Below are 18,193 nucleotides of genomic sequence, written 5' to 3' on the forward strand. Positions count from 1 at the left end.
CCTGGCCAACTGCTAGCAAAAAATGCTTTATTAAAGAATATTTCATGGTTTGCATCATGAACACAAAATGAATAACATACTTAAATATATACATTGAAATTCAGAACGGAGCACCTAGAAACCAAGGAATTATGGATGCTCAGCACTTCTGAAATATTGAGATATAGACAGCTACACTGATAAAATATTGACCTTTTCAATAACACCGTTCTGAACACTGAGACAAACCCTTTAGCTAAGGACGCAATCTATTTATAATCCAGAGGAACACAGAGAACTGCTTTCCTATTGAAAACTGCTCCTGTAAACTGCTGAGAACTTCTCACAAGATGATAAGCAACCCCAGCTGCCAATAAAGTCAAAGTGCTTTGCAGGATGTACACAGCATCTCAGCAAAGTGGAGCTCTAGTTTTCAACTAATGGGAAACAATCTGTGTTATAAATAGGGCAGTATCAGTATCAGTGTGCAGTGCCACCTTCAACTTGTCAAGTAGAAGGGCTGCTTTTCTTATTCCAGGATACGTCACAGCAGCACATGACCTTTGGATTGGAATAAGGACCTGTTATGATTTTCTAAAGCATTTCAGAATCTAACCGCCCTTTTTAAATCTCAGTGTCTACCTAAGAGCCCATATTCGTTTACAAATGCAGCATCTTTTGACAAGGTAAAGCAGCAGCCTAAGGAGGCTTTTGGTATCCCTGCGGTAGAAAGAAGTTGTTGAGGTCACATGAGGAGGTGTGTCTTATTTCCTCTGGTTAACGGAGACAGCAAAGTGCCCCCTGGGAACTGTGTTGTAGTTGAAACATTTCCTTTGTTGTAAACAACAAGTTGTGCCCTAGGAAAGGACCTGCTGAAAGGATCTGGAGGATGAAATGTGCTTTGCTTGACTTGGCCTGCCTTCTCTCCTGGTGACACAGACCATCAGCCAGTGCAACTGAGTAAGTGCCCTGATTTCAGGGATACTAACTACGCCCAGCTCCCACAGCCTTTAAGCATCATAACCTTTCAAGCATCATTCAGATGCTTATGAGGTATTTAAGTGCCTGAACAAGGAACTGAGAGCCTGAACACTGCATGAAATCTGTTAACACAATCTCTCATTTTGTTCATAAACTGAGGGTTTTCTAATATTTTGGAACTTTAGATTTGTGGGTAAAAACAGAACTTCTGAAATGTAAAAAAGCAGTTGAGTGTTTTAGGCCCAAGGCTTAACCAGTACTTCAGGGTTCTTACGGACTTATTAAAATGATGAGTTATAAAGCAGTCCTTGGCTTACATTTAAATATTTTAAAGCTCTGCCACACTGCAATCTACATGATCTAAATATTTTGTTGGCATATGAAAAAAACAGACAAGGAAGTGGACTTTAAACAAAAGTAAGATAGTGCTTTAAGTGCAAAAAAGAAAGAAATTAAATGAAGTGTTGGAATGTAACATAGATGTTTAACATTCAGTTTTAACAAGCTCTCTAGTGGTGTTTGAAGCAGGGGTTAGATCTAACTCTTGAATCAGATAAAGCTTTAAAAACTCCATGAGAGAAATGTGATACGTCTTCAGGCAGGAGGTTATTAGCAGCACAAAACGGACATCTATGCAGTGAAAGCTGATGGGAGCTCTATCAAACAGCCTCCTGTATTCTGGAGCTACTCAGAATGAGTAAAGATTTCCTGCGTTCTCAAATGCAGTTACCTATTATGCTCCAAACACTTCGTTGTTCATTAAAAAGTTCCTAATGTCCTCAGCAGACGACATACCAGGTGCCCCTGTAACTCTGGAAAGGGCTGGGTTGAGATGGAAACATGGAAGCGACTTTGTAAACAAATAAAGCAGTAATCACATGCAGACTGTGATATTCTTCCAGATATGCCCTAAGTACAGTCATGACGACAAAGTGATAGAAGCTACCCAAAGATATTACGGGCAAGTCATCACTGCCTGTTGCACAGCAATGCCTGCAAACACACAAGACTCCACCTTAAATAATTGCCTTTAAATTGTTTATATGTCTCTTAAACAACTAACTGACGCATCTGCCTAAGGCAGATACACTTTCACCACCGGATAGTGAGTTTTAACATGGACTCAGTCTCACCTACTATGTGAAATGAGGATAGAAGGAAAATCACCAAGGTGCTTTGTGGCAACGGCAGCACAAATTAGCGTGCAAGTTCTGTTACCATGATTATAATGGCTTTAAACAGGCATGATGCCCATCCTAGAAGTGTTTTGACAGAGATTAGATTTCAGCTATAAAGTCCAGATTAGACTAATTGTCCTTAATTTTTCTATTCAATTAGATTGAAATAAAAGGCTGTGAGGCTTCTGTTTCACTTCGCTTTCTTTGATCAAGAAAAAAGCAACATTACCTATTTCTCAGCTTTACTTTCCTCTAACAGCAGGATGCGGTGTTGTGGCCATATTCCTCCTCCCAGCTGAGGACAGATGCTTAGAGGGTGTCTTGGAGCAGGTTGCTGTGGTTTCTCAAACAATCCTTTGCTGGGCATTAAAAAAGAACTGCCTCCTTAGAACATATGCTTCAAAGGACAAACGCCTGGAGAACTCCAACCTCATTCAGAACAGATCCATTCAGGTACATTCCTGCACTACCAGATGAATTAAGCTACTCCCAAATATTCAGCAATGAAAATTGCAACATTAATGGGAACAAGCCCCTTACTGCATGTACAAGGCATGCTATACATAGTGAACTTTAAAATATAAGTCGTATCCTCCTGAAGTACTCTACCTGTAGCTTCTGGACCCAATTGGAGAATATGAATGGTAAACTCAACACAGGAAGGTAGGTTGTATGACGTCCAGAGTTTAGGGCCCAAATGGCAGGTCCTGCCATTTTCACTGGAAAAAGGCCAGAGAACTTTCCTCTCCATCTCACTGAAAGGGAATAGATTTCATCAGAAGTTTTGTTCCTGATGCTCCCTCTCCATTCCTCCCTCTCCAGGAAAGATGCTGCACAAGGCACACTCCCCTTCTCCTGCGATGGAGTATTCACTAAGGTTTATCTTTGTGCCTTAGGCCTGTGGCTTTGCAGCAGGTTCATGGTCTGGCTGGTTCTTGCTCCAGATCCAACCGTCATCGCAAAAGAATGCAAAGAATGTGGGGAAATTGGAACAAAAAGGATTTTCTACAATAAGAGATGAGGGACGTGAAGGCTTTTTTTCTTTCCCTTTCCATGCCTTACTCCAGCTGGATCCATGTCAGAGGGAAAAGATTTATATATACTACATTTCACAGACTTGCTCTGAGTTTAGTAGCATTCAGATTACTACTTAATACGCAATACACAGTAACAATTGTGTCCAGCTGGGAATGGCAATTCCTTCTCCAGTGCAATCAAAGAGCCCCTTAAGACTATGGACTGATAAAACAGCGGAACTACAGCCTAAACACTAACGTAGGGAATTAAAAAGGGCAATACTGCACGTTCAGATGTGGCTCCATGACTGCTCAAGCCAAGGAGGCACAAGCTTTTCCACCCCTCCCTTTTGCCTCCTGAACTGATAGAGATCAATGCCATATGAAGGAAAGCTGTCATCCTCGTGTCCACCTAGGATCCTTGTGGGAAAGCCTGTAAACTAGCGTTAGCTAGATTGGCTCCTTGCTCATTGCAAGCTCTGGCAAAGGTTTAAATCCTGTTTGGAGCCAGATTCAGTAAAGCTGCTGGAGGAGTCTCTCTCTTCAGTATAAAAGTAGGTACCTCCTTCTTTGAAACGATCCCACGTTCTTCTCCTGACATCTCAACTTATTCCATCAGCTACCTGTTTTGGCGTGGCTGTTACCTGCCTCTTTGTGCTCTGACAAACAGCCAAATGCTGTTTTTCAGTATTCCAGCTGGTGGCTTTACCACCACAATCCTGTACTGAGGCCTGAATTTTACGGCCTTTTTGAGAAGACTGTTTCTTGGCCCTGTTACTGACAGGTGCTTAGTGCTGGAATAAAAATAAGTATAAGAAAAGCACATAGGGGATACAGCACTAGTTAGGATCCTCAGTGTGATAAAAATAAAGGAACTAGAGCTAGGCTGCAAGAATGGCAACCTGCTACTGCACATTACTGAACACCCGACTGCTTAGGTTATCTCTCTCAATCCCATTTGGAGCGTCACTTTGTCACAAACTGGGCAAGGGACCATTCCAGGGGATATTATATGATACTACAAGTGTTCAGAGACTGTAAAAATCTGCCTCTTCAAAACAAACACAATGACAGACAGCACGAAAATCTGCTGCATCCCCCTACAACACCCTTCCATCTCCATCCCAAAGATTGTTGCTTCCTCCTCCACTTATCTGATTGCCCAGATGATGAGACATCACATCAGTTAAAGAAACCCACAGCTAAAAGAAAACCACATCAGTTGGAAGAAAAGTGTCTTTTATTCTAACAGTGCTTACTGAACAATGGGGGAAAATACCTTCTAGAGTCATGTTGCTGGCTTACAGATTAATTAACGCCCTCAGTCAGCATAATTTATTATTACGAGGTAAATTGCCTAGCTCAGGCTATACAGACACTTGCCAAAAGAAAGCAATTCTAAGAGATGTTACAGGGAAGTATCTGCAGCTTTCCTGTCATTCTGTAGTGTGCTGCATGTTGACCTGCTGTAATTAAATGAACTTACGCCAAAAGTAGTGCTTTAGCGTGGAGATTGTGAATGGACACAGCTTTCAGGCACTGCTCATGCAGGGTTAGTGTGTGCTTGCGCCTATTCTGGGGACATTATTCTAAGGGAATAGGATGTACTGTCTTGCTGTGTCCTTACTCTCCTCAGACAAAATATAAATTTGCCTGTTGGTAACACTTTTGACAGTGGCATCTTCTAAAATGAGGACAACCTTAAAAATGTCAGCTTAATAATTTGCTTCTCATGCACTTTGCTACTCCATCCTACAAACAGCCATCAACCCTCACAACAGAGACCACCAACTCCCTGCCAAAATGTCTCTCCAGTAACTCTCCTCCTTTTGATTTTTGGATATCAAAAAATACAAGCCATGTTTAAAAAATTTCTCTTCGGGTTACCAGAAGAGGCAGGCACCTCCTTTACACAACAGATCCAGGGGACCAGCAAAAATTTGGGAAGATCCTTTTAACTCAGATTTGTTTAGGTCAGGAAAGCCTGCAAAAATGGAGATCCAAACATGAGGAAAAGGCAAAAGGATGTCAGCACTGGGTTAAAGCCTACCAGTTGGAAAGTAATCTCTTGTTCTTCTTTGTTTTTACCCAGAGCGTCAGTAAAATAGAGAGAAGAGAGACAGAAAGGGACAAGAAAATGGCTGGTGTACCACAGCAACAGGTATTAGGGAACACAGAGGGGCAACCGCCCTCTGCGATTAGGGGATGATGAGGGCACTGGAGCATCTCTCCTCTGAAGAAAGGCTGCGAGAGCTGGGCCTGTTTAGCCTGGAGAAGAGAAGACTGAGAGGCGATCTCATCAACGTGTACAAGTATCTGAAGGGTGGGTGTCGAGAGGATGAGGCCAGTCTCTTCTCCGTGGAGCCCAGCGACAGGACAAGAGGCAACGGGCACACACTGAACCACAGGAAGTTCCATCTGAACCTGAGGAAAAACTTCTTCCCTGTGAGGGTGACAGAGCATTGGACCAGGTTGCCCAGAGAGGTAGTGGAGTCTCCTTCGCTGGAGATATTCAAAACCCATCTGGATGTGATCCTGGGCAATATGCTCTAGAGGATGCTGCTTGAGCAGGGAGGTTGGACTAGATGATCTCCAGAGGTCCCTTCCAACCTCAACCATTCTGTGTGATTCTGTGCGAACCCTCCTGGAGCCCACAGGCTTTATTACTCCTAACAGGTTTTCAAATGCTTAATAATGTTTTTTGATTTAACATAACGTTTAACTCAGTGTTTAACAAAGTATTCATTGTTATTTATTACAAAAATCACTGAATATGTCTTTCCATTCCACAGAAAATGCGATTAATTCTGCACATAAAATAAGGTAAAATGTACATATGAATCATGATAATGGTATTCCATACATGAGAAGACATGCAATAAGCTTGATTAATGTGTTACACAAAGGCATATCTATTTTTCACAAGTGGCTGTTTGAGTCACATTAGGAGGACAATACACTTCTGACTCTATGCCTCTGAGAACATAGAGCATTTCTGTAAGGCCTCCCTATGTGGCTATTCAGAGCAGTCAGCTAGCATATCCACCCCCTCTTCCCAAATCTCCGTTAAGACCCTCTCCTTTTTTTCCTTTACCAAATTGCTACAAAATGCACTCAGTAGTAAGAGACTAGTTATTTCTCACTGGCCACCACCTCGATATTGGTGTTATTCCTCTAATCATGCTTCTTCCAAATCTTATTCCATTTCTCATAAGGCAGGAAAAGGAACTGTTTTGCTGTATGCAGGACGCAAGACCAAAATGAAGCAACATCCTCTGAATAATCACGATAACTCTATAAAGGTCACCAGGATTAGGCTGATTTGCCCCCATGAGGATCTGCTGTGTCCTTTGTTTATCTGCAAAACATATCCTGCACAACCAATTATGGCTTCTTCGAACTTGGAACCTTGGAACTGATCTTATTTCATACTTTCATTAATGACCTTGGCACAAGAAAATGAAAACATGCTAATGAAACTAGAGCACATCACAAGATTGAAAGACTTTGTCAATGCAGAGGAGGATCAGGGTATTGTACGCATGGACTAAGAGTGACACAGGCAGAATAAAACTGAAGATCTTGGAGTACAAAGCCACATATTTAGAGATTAACACTAGAATTTCTGCTATAAACTTGGAAGCCCGTCATTTAGCAGCAAAATAGAAGGACCTCACGTTTCTAGCTAAGCACAATCTGACAACCCCTTGCCAACGCAATGCAGGGCTGAGAAACCTAAACGTGATGCCAAGAGGTATAAGATTCATTTCCATCAGTGAGAGAAAGAAGTCAATGTGCTAGCATTGAAAGTCCTATGGAGATCTCGCTAGGATGCCCTAACATGCCAAGTATTCCATGTTGAACAATGACAATTTCAGGTTCAACAGGTACGGAGGCTGCTTGGAGTGGCGAAGAGCCTACTGCACAGGAGGTTTCAGCTAGGCTCGTGCAGGCAGCATGAGTGAATTGCAAGGCTGAATTGCAGCATTTGAGGTGGAGCCTTCCAACAAAGCAGACTCCCACCTTGAAACATGCACAGAATTTGCTCTTGTGCTTCAGAGCCTTCCCACATCCCCCATACTGCCTGCCCAAAAGCACCCACAGCATATTTCTACTCTCTGTAATTAAAGACAAATCTGAGAGGAGAGACAGGCCTGGAAGAATGGCTATGGCATAGGATGCAAGGTTAAGATGTGTACAAAGCAGAGTGGTGGCTCTTAGTTAAGATTCTGTGAGAATGGCCTTGACTATCAGTGTAATCGTTCTTCAGAGTCAGTGTGTTTAATCCAGCAGAGGGGACTGTTCCAAATGCACTGGAGAAGGGAAGAGGAGGGATAGGGGAAGATGGAAGTAGCAGTGTGTTGGTATGAAAAACAAATAGGACTCCATGAATCAGTTTAAACTGAAAACTGGAAGCTTTCTAACCATGGCAGCAGTGAGATTCAGGAACAGTAGACACTAGAGGTGTGCAATCCCATGGAGATCAAAAGCTAGATTTTCAAAAGATACTCGAGAAGCACTTCAAACTCCTAACCACCCTGCTGCCCAGTGAAAACCCTCAGCTCCAATCAGGCAGATTCCTACATATAGAAAGAAAGAGGCATCTAAACATCCTCAGAAGAAATCTTTAGGTACCCAAGTGAGAAGCAGCTCAGCTCAGCTCCCTCAGGAGCTGCCTTAGCAAAATGCCAAAAAGTAAGTTGATCTTCCTTGCCAAATTGAAACAGACATTACCATCTATTTCCAACTAACCAAACACTTCTTTTTTGTTCAGGTTTCTCAGCTGTGAATCCTTTCCTGGTGTTTTCATATCTGATCCCATTTTTCCCCATCTGCTCACACATTCTCTCTCCCGCTCCCCAGCCCATTCCTTCCACAAGTTGCCTACGTGCATCTGAGGGATGAGATGAATTAAAGAAAGGAATATCTTGTATGAGGATTTTGTACACAAGTTTCAAGTAGCTCTTTTGCCATGAAGCAGCATCAGTATTTCAGGAGCACGAAAACAGTGGAAAGCCCACAGCTGACTAGGGGGCAGGCAATTATTTGGCAATGTCAGAGATGCCAGGACTTAGTCATCCTAAATTGAAGATGTGGGAATATAACATAGGGAAAAAAGAGAAAGTAGAGTTTATAAGGACTGTAGGCCTCCCATGCTACCCCATGGTTGCTGAATGAACCACAATGATCACAGAAGTTATATGCAGAAATCCCCCTGTTAATGACTAGAAAGTCTGATGTGAGAAAGACAAAATAGATTGCACTGCAGTCACTGTAAGTCTGTTGTGTATCTTGTCTACTGTGTACAATAATCTCCAGTGCACCAGTCACACTTATGTGTATTTTAGAGAGCAAGTCATGCAGCCATTACACCGTAGCCCACACTTTGTCTCCCACAGGCGTTAGCTGCTGAGCAGGTAACAATTTGGGACTGTGTTAGATTCCAAATAACAACTGCATGGTTCTGCACATGGTATGAGACACTCATGCATGGACTCCACTCCTGCAACTCCTACAGGTTTTTTGGAAGCACCCTCAGACTGTGATGCTGCCACAACTAGTCACAGTATATACTTTTGTTAATTTAAACTGGTTCCATCTTCAACCAATGCTAGGATCTATAGGGACAAGAAGATTTTTTTTTAGCCACCTCGTCAGCTGCATTGAGTTCTGCTGTTGTCACTGATGTAGGCAAAAAAGTGGGAACGCATGTTTTACTCTCATTGAAGCCAAAGATTAACTGTGCAGATGCAGGCTACTGCTCAATGTCTTGATTAACGATCTGGAAAAGAGAGCGAGCAGGGTAAATTTACAAGTGACACTGTTATTTGACAGCCAAAACAGAAGCTTGAGATATAGTTGCAAGTACATGCCTACAGACCTAACAAAGACTGGTTGAATGAACAACATAAAACAGAGGAAATACCATGTTATCAAATGCAGTCTTGGAAGAAATTATTTGACTATTGATGTGGTCAGCAAAATAAGAACCTTACCACCATGTTTAGCAGCACTCTGAAAAGCTGAAAAAACATAAGGAAGTATCAGACAGAAAAAAAAAAATCCTAAAAGTATTAAACGGCTGTCTAAATCAATATATCCTCACCTTGAAATCTGTGTTCAGTTCCGAGTCTTTCACTACAAAGATAGATGAGAAACCGAAAGTGTCCAGAAAGGTCTTAAGAGAAGAATTTCAGAAGCATGGATGGACTACATGATATTGTGCAAATCCTATAATGGATGTATTAGAAAAATCTTAAAGTAATTAACTAAATACAAAGGGCACACACATTCACAACAGGCAACATTTTCCTCTGATTTACACCAGATGAAAATCTAGCCTTATCCTTTTAATGTGAGTCATAAGGAGTTTGTGCTCTGTGAAAGTAAAGTGCTAAATGACTCCCGATTACAATCCTCCTACTTACAGGCCCTACAACTACTGTTCATTCAAACCAATTAAATTTCCATGTGCCCAGAATATTAATAAACCAAATGGCATCAGCAGTATAGAACATTCCTCTCCAGCTGAAAACGCATAACTTTAAATGAAAGTGTTTAGGTATGAAGTACAAGAGAAAAATTAGTCCCCCAACAAATGACCCTTCAAACATAGCATGAAATGTAGCCCCATACACAGACCTCAGCTAGGGTCTGATTACCGTTTTAGTGCCTTCTGAGTGAACTTATGTGAACTTAATTAGTATACAATCTTTGTATTGGTCCACTGGGAGCAAACCTCAGCCATAATGAACATTTATCAAACTGCTCTTATACTTGTAGACTTTGGCTCACGTTCATCCTATTTCATTTTATTTAGAAGCACAGTTGCTTAAGCACCCGGAAAGAGACACCTCCTGAAGCTCCTGAACCTCAGTGGGATGGGAAGAACTGTCCTCTGGAAATGCCAATTACCTTTCACAGGCTACGAAGCCTGTTAGGGCTGCTATGCTCGAAATTTCGGCAACTTGGAACTAAACCTACAAGGGAGAAATCCATGCCTGTCTTTCTGTGGGAATGTCCTAACAAAGTATTGGAAAACAGACTTGACATTTCTAGGACACATCCTCCTACTAATCTATAGGAATGAATTCCACATATTCAGTAAAGGTTCAATGACGTAGTTTTACTTATTCGATCAAATAGTTCCACAAGACATTAAAAGAGGTTCTTGACTTCCTTTTAAACTTATCATAAACTGGAGCATTCATTATTTTTCAAATGATTACCTACCGTATAAAATCTTTGTTACTTCACATTATTACCATACAGACTGTGTTTGCCCCCCACTTTGCCTAAATCTTATCTGGGCATCTACCTAGACAAGAACATATCACCAGAGACTAATAACACTCTCCTATGGAGAGAGCCTTTTTCATATTAGACTTTTCTGCCCTCAGTGATGACTACCTGCCAATTCTAAAGAACCTTAAATCCAGTTATTTTTATCAAAGGACTGTTTTCTTAGAAAAAAAATGGAATCGAAATGAGCTGTTCGAAATGGTGTAACTATCTTACAGTTCAAAACCTTGAATACAACACTAGTATTCCTAATAGTGGTCTCAAGGGAGAGTTGCTCCGTTAATAAGGCAGGTTATGAAACCAACTCTGAAGCACAGCACTTCCCGTGCGATGTCTAAGACACTAAAACCATTTGAAGTAAAAATGCCTTCCAAAACTGAGAGATGTAACTGATTGCTACTTTCTATCGAAAGAGAAGCGAAGCGAAGGTGTGGTCCAGAATTATCTGCTGTAACATGAGGTGGGGTCACTAGAAAATTAATGGTCAAGAAAACATCTACTTTGAAAAGGTTCTTGTACTCAAGATAAGGACAAGACAAGAGAGATCGCCCTACATTTAAAATAACCCAACAGCCTAAAAACGGGCAAAACGGAAACTTGAAAAGACATCTCCCATACCAAGTGACTGCCTTCACTAATAATGTAAGAATATAGTTTCTTTTTTCACGAGAAAAGTTCTGCAGTCTTCTTAGTAGAATAAATCTGAATTTCTGAAAAGTCTCAGAGCAGGAAATTCATCTGCTGCTCTGCCGTCGTGACAGTGGCATAGAAACAACAGGGCAAACTGGCCAACCAGTACTCCTCCAATATTGCATCCAGGAAAGAAAAACCACCATCTCTCCAAGAACATATTTGAATGAAATGGCTAAGAAGGGTGATAATCAGTAATGTCAAAAAAGCAGAGATTTATGAAATTACTTGATACACTTAACATAATCTTTTATACTACAGCTTTCCCTTTAATTATCTTATGATTTTAATGACCCCTGCATACTTTTTATGCATACGCAAAGATTTATAAAAACACTATCTTTGAACGTACAGAAATTAAATTAATTCACAGAATTCCCTGTTATTAAGAAGGGGGACCCTGCTAATTATGTATCAATAACATCTAACCTTTCAAAAATACTTTACTGAAAGCTACACAAACAAGAATAATTTGATAAGAACAGGAACCATTTAGCTGTACTGGGAGGAGTCCAATAAAGAAACGGAATGAAATAAATCCTGGAATTTAATTTCAACTTCTCTGATTATTTAATTTGAAAGTCTCCAGTGTTCAAGTACATGGAAATCAAATCTGAAAACTCCTCCCAGTATCGCTGTTTCCCATAGCGAACATCTAGCACCCTCAGACTAAACTCCTTTTGTAGTCATCTCTGGATCAGTTTCACATTTGAATTTCTCCATTCAGAAATATCTCCCACTGTAGAAATGGTATTGCCTACCAACACAGCATCAGCAATGTGTGATCTTGCTATTTTTTGTGCTATAGATCATAAGCAAGCTCGTTACCTCAACAGAAAGCTCTACTCTCTTATTAGCACCAGAATGTGCAAAGAGGGAAATGGGAGATCACTCTCTCATTGAGGTTTCTCCAGAAGATAAAATTTCCCCTGGGTAATCTCATCCCTGTAGTGTAGGAGGCAACCCACTGCCTCGGTACCTGTTTCAGTAGTCTTGAGCTTTTTTTCTTGCTTGTAGCTCCATGGTTGCTCATCCTGCATATCTGAGGCTTTCTATAATGTTAATATATGTAGTTAAGTGATATAATTTGCATTAGCATGGGCCATCATTAAGCAGCTTGCTTATAATGACGACACATAAGAATGATGGTAAAAAACATATTTCAGTAAAGCAAAAATGCTGTATGTTAACCACTTCAATTAATTTAATTATTAAGATGCATGTATAGTGCCCTGTTCTTGGCTTGACAAAGTGTATTTCAGCCTGGTACCTATAAATATACGTCACCCCCTATTGCACTAAAGGATTATTCCATTCTATATGTAAGCCTTTATTAATTGTGCACCAGGTACATAATCACGACTAGCTAGGGATCTAGCATGCATTTTTCATAGTCCTCAAGTTTCTGATCTTTGTATAAGGAAGACAGTGCTAAGCCCTAACTAAACTTATAACCAAGAATCTTGTCATTACAAACTACAGAAGAATTCAATACATACACATCCTACTTCCAGCTTAAGGTGATCGAAGACCAAGAACTCTTCAATACTGAGTTTGAAAAAAATACCATATCTTGAAACAAACTTATTTTCGGAGACTTCCTATAAGCTTTGTTTTAGCCTATAAAGTTCACGTGAGAAAGGATAGTTACATCACATCTTCCCACAGCTAACTTTGGCTAACCACTTATCTACTTTCTTTATACCTCTGTCTTTTCTGTCTCCTCCCTTTACTTCCTTTATTCTTATGGTTTGCTTACACTGGGAATAATCTGCTAACTATAGCTCTGTTGCTATTGCTCCCTTAGCAGACACACTATTTCAGAATGAAAGCGGCTTTTTTTCTAGAATGGAGTTTCCACGTAGGGAATTTCCCTAGCTTACCTACAGTGGTATAATTATTAATAATTCCTTTACCAGTCAGTTTCCCTATATAGGCAAATACTTGACTTTCAAGTACCTATTGATGCTAACATTATATATGGCATAGAACAAAAAAAAATTCCCTACCATCTAGCATATATAGAGAACTTCATTGGATGCTTTCAGATCCAATGCCGGTCTATTTTTTTCCAACTCTATCAGCTGATCTAGTAAGAGATATTACCTCTCTGCACCAGCTTTGCCTGCTTACACCCCTGGGCCGTCACACCTACGCAAGACTAGGAAACCAAGCTAATCATAGTGGCCCGCAGCAACCTGCCTGTGGGCCTTGAGCCCTTCTTCATACCTTAAACATACTGTTAACTACACTGCCTGCCACCAATCACCCCCCCACCTTGTGTAATCTGGTTGACTGATGTCACATCTCCCCTTTGGATAACGTGCATTCATAAGGCAGCTGCAGGGGAAGAAGATGGAGATGAAAAGGAAGAAGTGCAGAGATCAAAGGCATAACAGAAAGAGCTTTCTCTGAATTTACTAAACAACCAACTGATGAAGTACCAGTGCACCTTTATACATTTCTGTCTTGCTCCCCAGTGCCCCCTTCCCTCCAATACTACTCACTCCCTTAAAGCCATGCTAAACGTGTAGGGTTTATGCTTTCTGCCCTATGCATTTCATTTTTATGTCTTGCACACCCATTCCTCCTACCTGCTTTCTCAGTTGTCACTGCCATTGCAAAATAGCAGAAGAGACAAAAATCTATACATATCTTTTGCAATATAGACATTTTATGAAACTAGCAATTTCATAGCACCACAACGAATTGTTCATGGATGCGGGACCTTAATGGTACAATCCCATAAACTGGGTAATTTTTCTTGGATAAAAGCAAGCCATATAATTAGAAAAGGGAACTAGTTACTTGTAATGAAAGAATAATCAAATCATCATTAAAAGGAAATTAGCTGCATTTATCTTAATTCTATGGGCCCTACTGTTACCTCCTGAGAGAAAAAGCTTCAGGAGGATAAAATTTACTTGACAGTCTCAGTGACTTTTGCCACTCCTGTTTGTTCATGCATGAGGGCGCCGTTTATTATGTTTTGGCAGAGCAAGTTGCATTTAACTGAGAAAAAGCCATTAAAAGGCTATTTGTTTCCTTTCCTTAAAAAAGGTACACCTCACCTTTCAGGGATTGCATTTGGCTCCATCTGGCTCCCCTGTCCTCCCACTTGCAGCTCACTATTGTTGGGACAGAGCCAGGGAAGAAAGTAAGAGAGGATCTGCGAAGGCTTTGTGTCTAGCTAGAACTGTGCACAGTCTTGCTGAGCAGGAATCCTCTGTGGCTCTCTCCCAGGCTTTGGAGTCACTTCACATGAGGTTCACAGGACCTGCTTAGGACTAGTACTAACATACCTCTACTTTTTATGCTAACAGCATGAAGGGAACTGTTCTGCGTTTAGCCAGCATCCTCCCTCACCCAGAGGCCAAAAGGAGGAAAGGCAATCTATGTGGGTGTGTGTGTGGGGGGGGGTAGAAACACAGATAAAGTAAGCTTGATTCTACTCCCCAGAGCTCTTTCCACTCTTCAGTACCACATGATACAGAAGGAAAGGATGCAGAGAAATACTGTTACGTGCAATAATGTGATACCTGTTTCACCGCAAGAGAGAAGCGGAATCTAACAGTAACTACTGTAGGTATGAGTGAAGAGAAAGTGTCAGTCAAAGGCTCAGATTTTACTCTCAAATGTGAGCAACATTTCCCATGTCCCTCCCATCTCATTTGAGTAATCTGTGGCAGAGACGCAGAGATGCTGAATATCAGCAGGTACACCTGAAGTCAGTGGGATGTGAACTTTCAGTATACATTGAATATTATAAAGTGTTTTCTACTCTGGAATTGAAGGTCTTCCATTTCTCCATATATGTATCTGGAAGTGCTGATATTTTCCATTTCCTGAATGTAAGATAGGATAATACCATCCATTTCATAACCCTGTTACAGAAATAAAGTCATTAATGTTTAGCAGGATGATAGCACTCCTGAAAAGCCTTAAAGGAAATTAATAATTTTAGATTCAATGAAATGTAATGCTGTGCAGGAAACTGTACATTAAAATATACATGCAATAAGCATTAAAAACCATATTAACTAGAAACACAGAATTGTAAAGCTTCTGCAGTTTAGTCTCCTGCTATCTCAGGTGACTACATCACAAAATCCTTCTTATAAGCTGTCCGCCTTCAGAGCAGGTGGGCTTCTTGCCCTCAATAAAAGAAAGCCGTTCCATAACTCCATTGCTCTGAGAAGCCAAGATCTTCTAATTCTAAGCCTAAATTCCTTAATTGACAGTTTATACACATTTGTCTTCAGTTTAAATCACAATTCTCCCACCTTGTTATTTATTGTACTCCTTTTAAGACAACGTAAAATCTCCCTCTTAGCTTTTATATTGCTAAACTAAAGGCAGGAAATTCTTCTAGCCTCCTCTCATAAAAGCTCTCCCAAGAATATCATCCCTACTGTGAGAGAGGGTTCCTCTGGGGAAACTAGCTTATGGCTAGGTCATTAAAGACCATATCACGATGCAGTCTTAAGGCATATAAATCCACAGGACCCAAATCTGAACAAACCTAGACAGCAGCCACAACACCTAATAGGTCTGAAGCCAGACACAGGCCATGCAGCTGACCTGCACATATAAAGCAGACTCGATACGTGCAGGTAAGTCTGGACTCATTGCACAGCTGATATCAAGTCCTCTGTGCCTATGACTTGCTATGCCCAGCATTTCCCAGTTTTTTTATGATGGTCCTGCATCTCTTAATGCAAGCTTACAACGGGTGGGAGAGAGGTGTGAACTAAATTGTATGGCAGACTGTAATTCTAATATTTTCCTAATTTTTGAGGAGGGACAGTGAAGGAAGTAGTCTTGATTAGATCAGCTTTGCCTTTCATTAGGTCAGATTTGCTCCAATAAAATCTACTTATCCATGCTTTGTAGGTGACATTGTTTTATTTCTGATGGAGACGTGACATTAATCAAGAAAGGTTCTGTGCTGCCACTGGTCAGTTTTGATTTAGTGATTTTTTATTACCACTTTCACTTCATATGTGAATGGGGGCGATCATTAGGCACTTAAGTGAAAATATCCTATTGACAAGGAAGAATAAAAAGGCAATGTAAAATTGTAGCAAGTTGCCAGGACAGTAATTTCTGGGATAAGTTATATATTTCCATAAGGCTTTATGACAGAATTTCATTAACTTTGAACAGAGTATTATCAATAGGTCCTTTGCTATAATAGAATAAATGCCCAAACTTACATGGCAAGGACAAATAATGGTTTCTTCACAGCATAGACCTAATTTCCACATATATAATCTCAGTCCTAGTCCAAACAAAGATCAAGAACTTTACAAGCTGAGACAATATCCTGAGGTTGATTCAGAGAATTCATCATCCCATCTGGATGCTGAAGTTGCTGAACATTACTATATTTGGCGATGCTGAAATCAAAGGTGAGAAATTTCGTCACTTCAACACAGAGACTTTGTAGTGCACAGATATTTGTGAACCCAAACTAGCCTAAGGCCTGACAGACAGTATCTGATCCACTCCTGGATTTTGTATGCTGAATGTTGTGGCAAACAACACAAACCCACTATCTCTTTACCACTTCCTCTGAGACTCAGGCAGTATGAGTCTAGAAAAAAATCATGCTAAAGCATGAAGAAGACCATCCAATTAGCGTTTCGAAAAGACAAGCAGCAATAGTTGCCTCACATCTATTAATTCATGGCTGGAAAGCATTTTATTATTCAGTACGTAACAGCACGAACCTAAAATTCTAACCTCTGTCCATTGTATCTCTGACCTCTTGAGAATTAACTCCAGATGAAAGGAAAAAAAGCAAATATATTGACTGTCGCTTGTGCCAAATGCTTGTCTTCCCCTGCCCACGGCCTCACGACCACAGGAATATTACATCTCTAAAATCAACTTTCCTCTCACCCAGACCCTAAGGGCAGAGCACAGTCATGATAGCTTCATATAAACGGCTTCTGAAATCTATCATTGAGAATACTGCATGTCAGGATAAGCGTCTCCAGGGCCAGAGCAACTAACTATTCCTGACAAAAAGAAATTCCTCCAGACTCTACCATTAGGTCGAGAAACAGGGAGGAATGTATGACAGACCTTATTGGTCCTTCCTCCTCTCTGGCCTCAGGAAAACACACCTCATCCTAGACCAGTGGCTCCGAAAGGGCATAACTTCCTTTGTCAGAGACACCCCACTCTCACCCTATCATTATCTTCATTCCTCTGCTGTGAGAGCCCAACACCGGGCTCCGTGTCCTGCAGTCAGGGAGAACTCAAGCCCTGACTGTCCATTTGCCCCGGGGAAAACCGCGCACCTAGCCACGCAAGTGCACGCGGCGAGCGCGGCCCCACCAACGCCGGGAGCCCAACAGCCTCCGTCAACGGCTTCTGCTGCTGCCGACCGCCCAAAAGAGCCGTCCCAAAGCCTCCTGCTCCTCCATCTCCCGAAGCCGGCGCCATCGCCGACCCCCGCGCCCACGTCTGCGCCCCAGCAGCACCGCAGTCTCCGGCACCTCTTCCCCAGGGCCGGCGGGCCCCTCGCCCGCCGCGGCCCTCACGCACCCTGTCAGCGGCGGCGCCGCCGGCCCGGCCCGGCCCCCGCGGGGGCCCAGCGCTGGCCGCAGCGACCTGGAGGCGGAAGAGCAGCCGCGGCCTTTTCGGGAGGCGGAGGGCGCGCGGCCGCGGGGGAAGGGGGGAGGCCCCCGCCTGGCGGCCCCCTGGCAGAGAGCCCCCGCCCCGCCGCGCCCCTCCCACCCGGCAGCGCCCGGACGCTTCCTCCCCTCCCCCCGCGGCGCGCGCCGCGGCCCCTCGCGCCACCACGGCCGCCCCCCTCCCCCCCGCCGCCGCCGCCGCCGCCGCCGCCGCCGCCGCCGCCGCCGCACGAGCCGCCCCGGCCGCGCCCCCGCGCTATCTCGTGCCGCGGCCGAGCCCCGGCTGCCAGGGCGAGGAGGTGGTGCGGCTGGGGGGAGGAGGGGGGCACGCCAGCGGGGGGGGGAAGGGGGGGGTTGTAGCAGCATCACTATGGCGACAGTGACGTCATCTCACCCTGGATCT

General features: G+C 42.5%; 1 long non-coding RNA gene across 1 annotated transcript; it reads left to right on the forward strand.

Annotated features, from left to right (window-relative positions):
• The first annotated feature begins 822 nt into the window (after positions 1-822).
• LOC138066687 (uncharacterized) lies at positions 823-11,682 on the forward strand. The gene is made up of 3 exons (XR_011140059.1): positions 823-939; positions 2,398-2,591; positions 5,247-11,682. It is a non-coding gene; the product is annotated as an uncharacterized lncRNA (long non-coding RNA).
• Positions 11,683-18,193: the final 6,511 nt, after the last annotated feature.

This window comes from Struthio camelus, chromosome 3 (genome assembly GCF_040807025.1).
Source record: "Struthio camelus isolate bStrCam1 chromosome 3, bStrCam1.hap1, whole genome shotgun sequence".
NCBI lineage: Eukaryota > Metazoa > Chordata > Aves > Struthioniformes > Struthionidae > Struthio > Struthio camelus.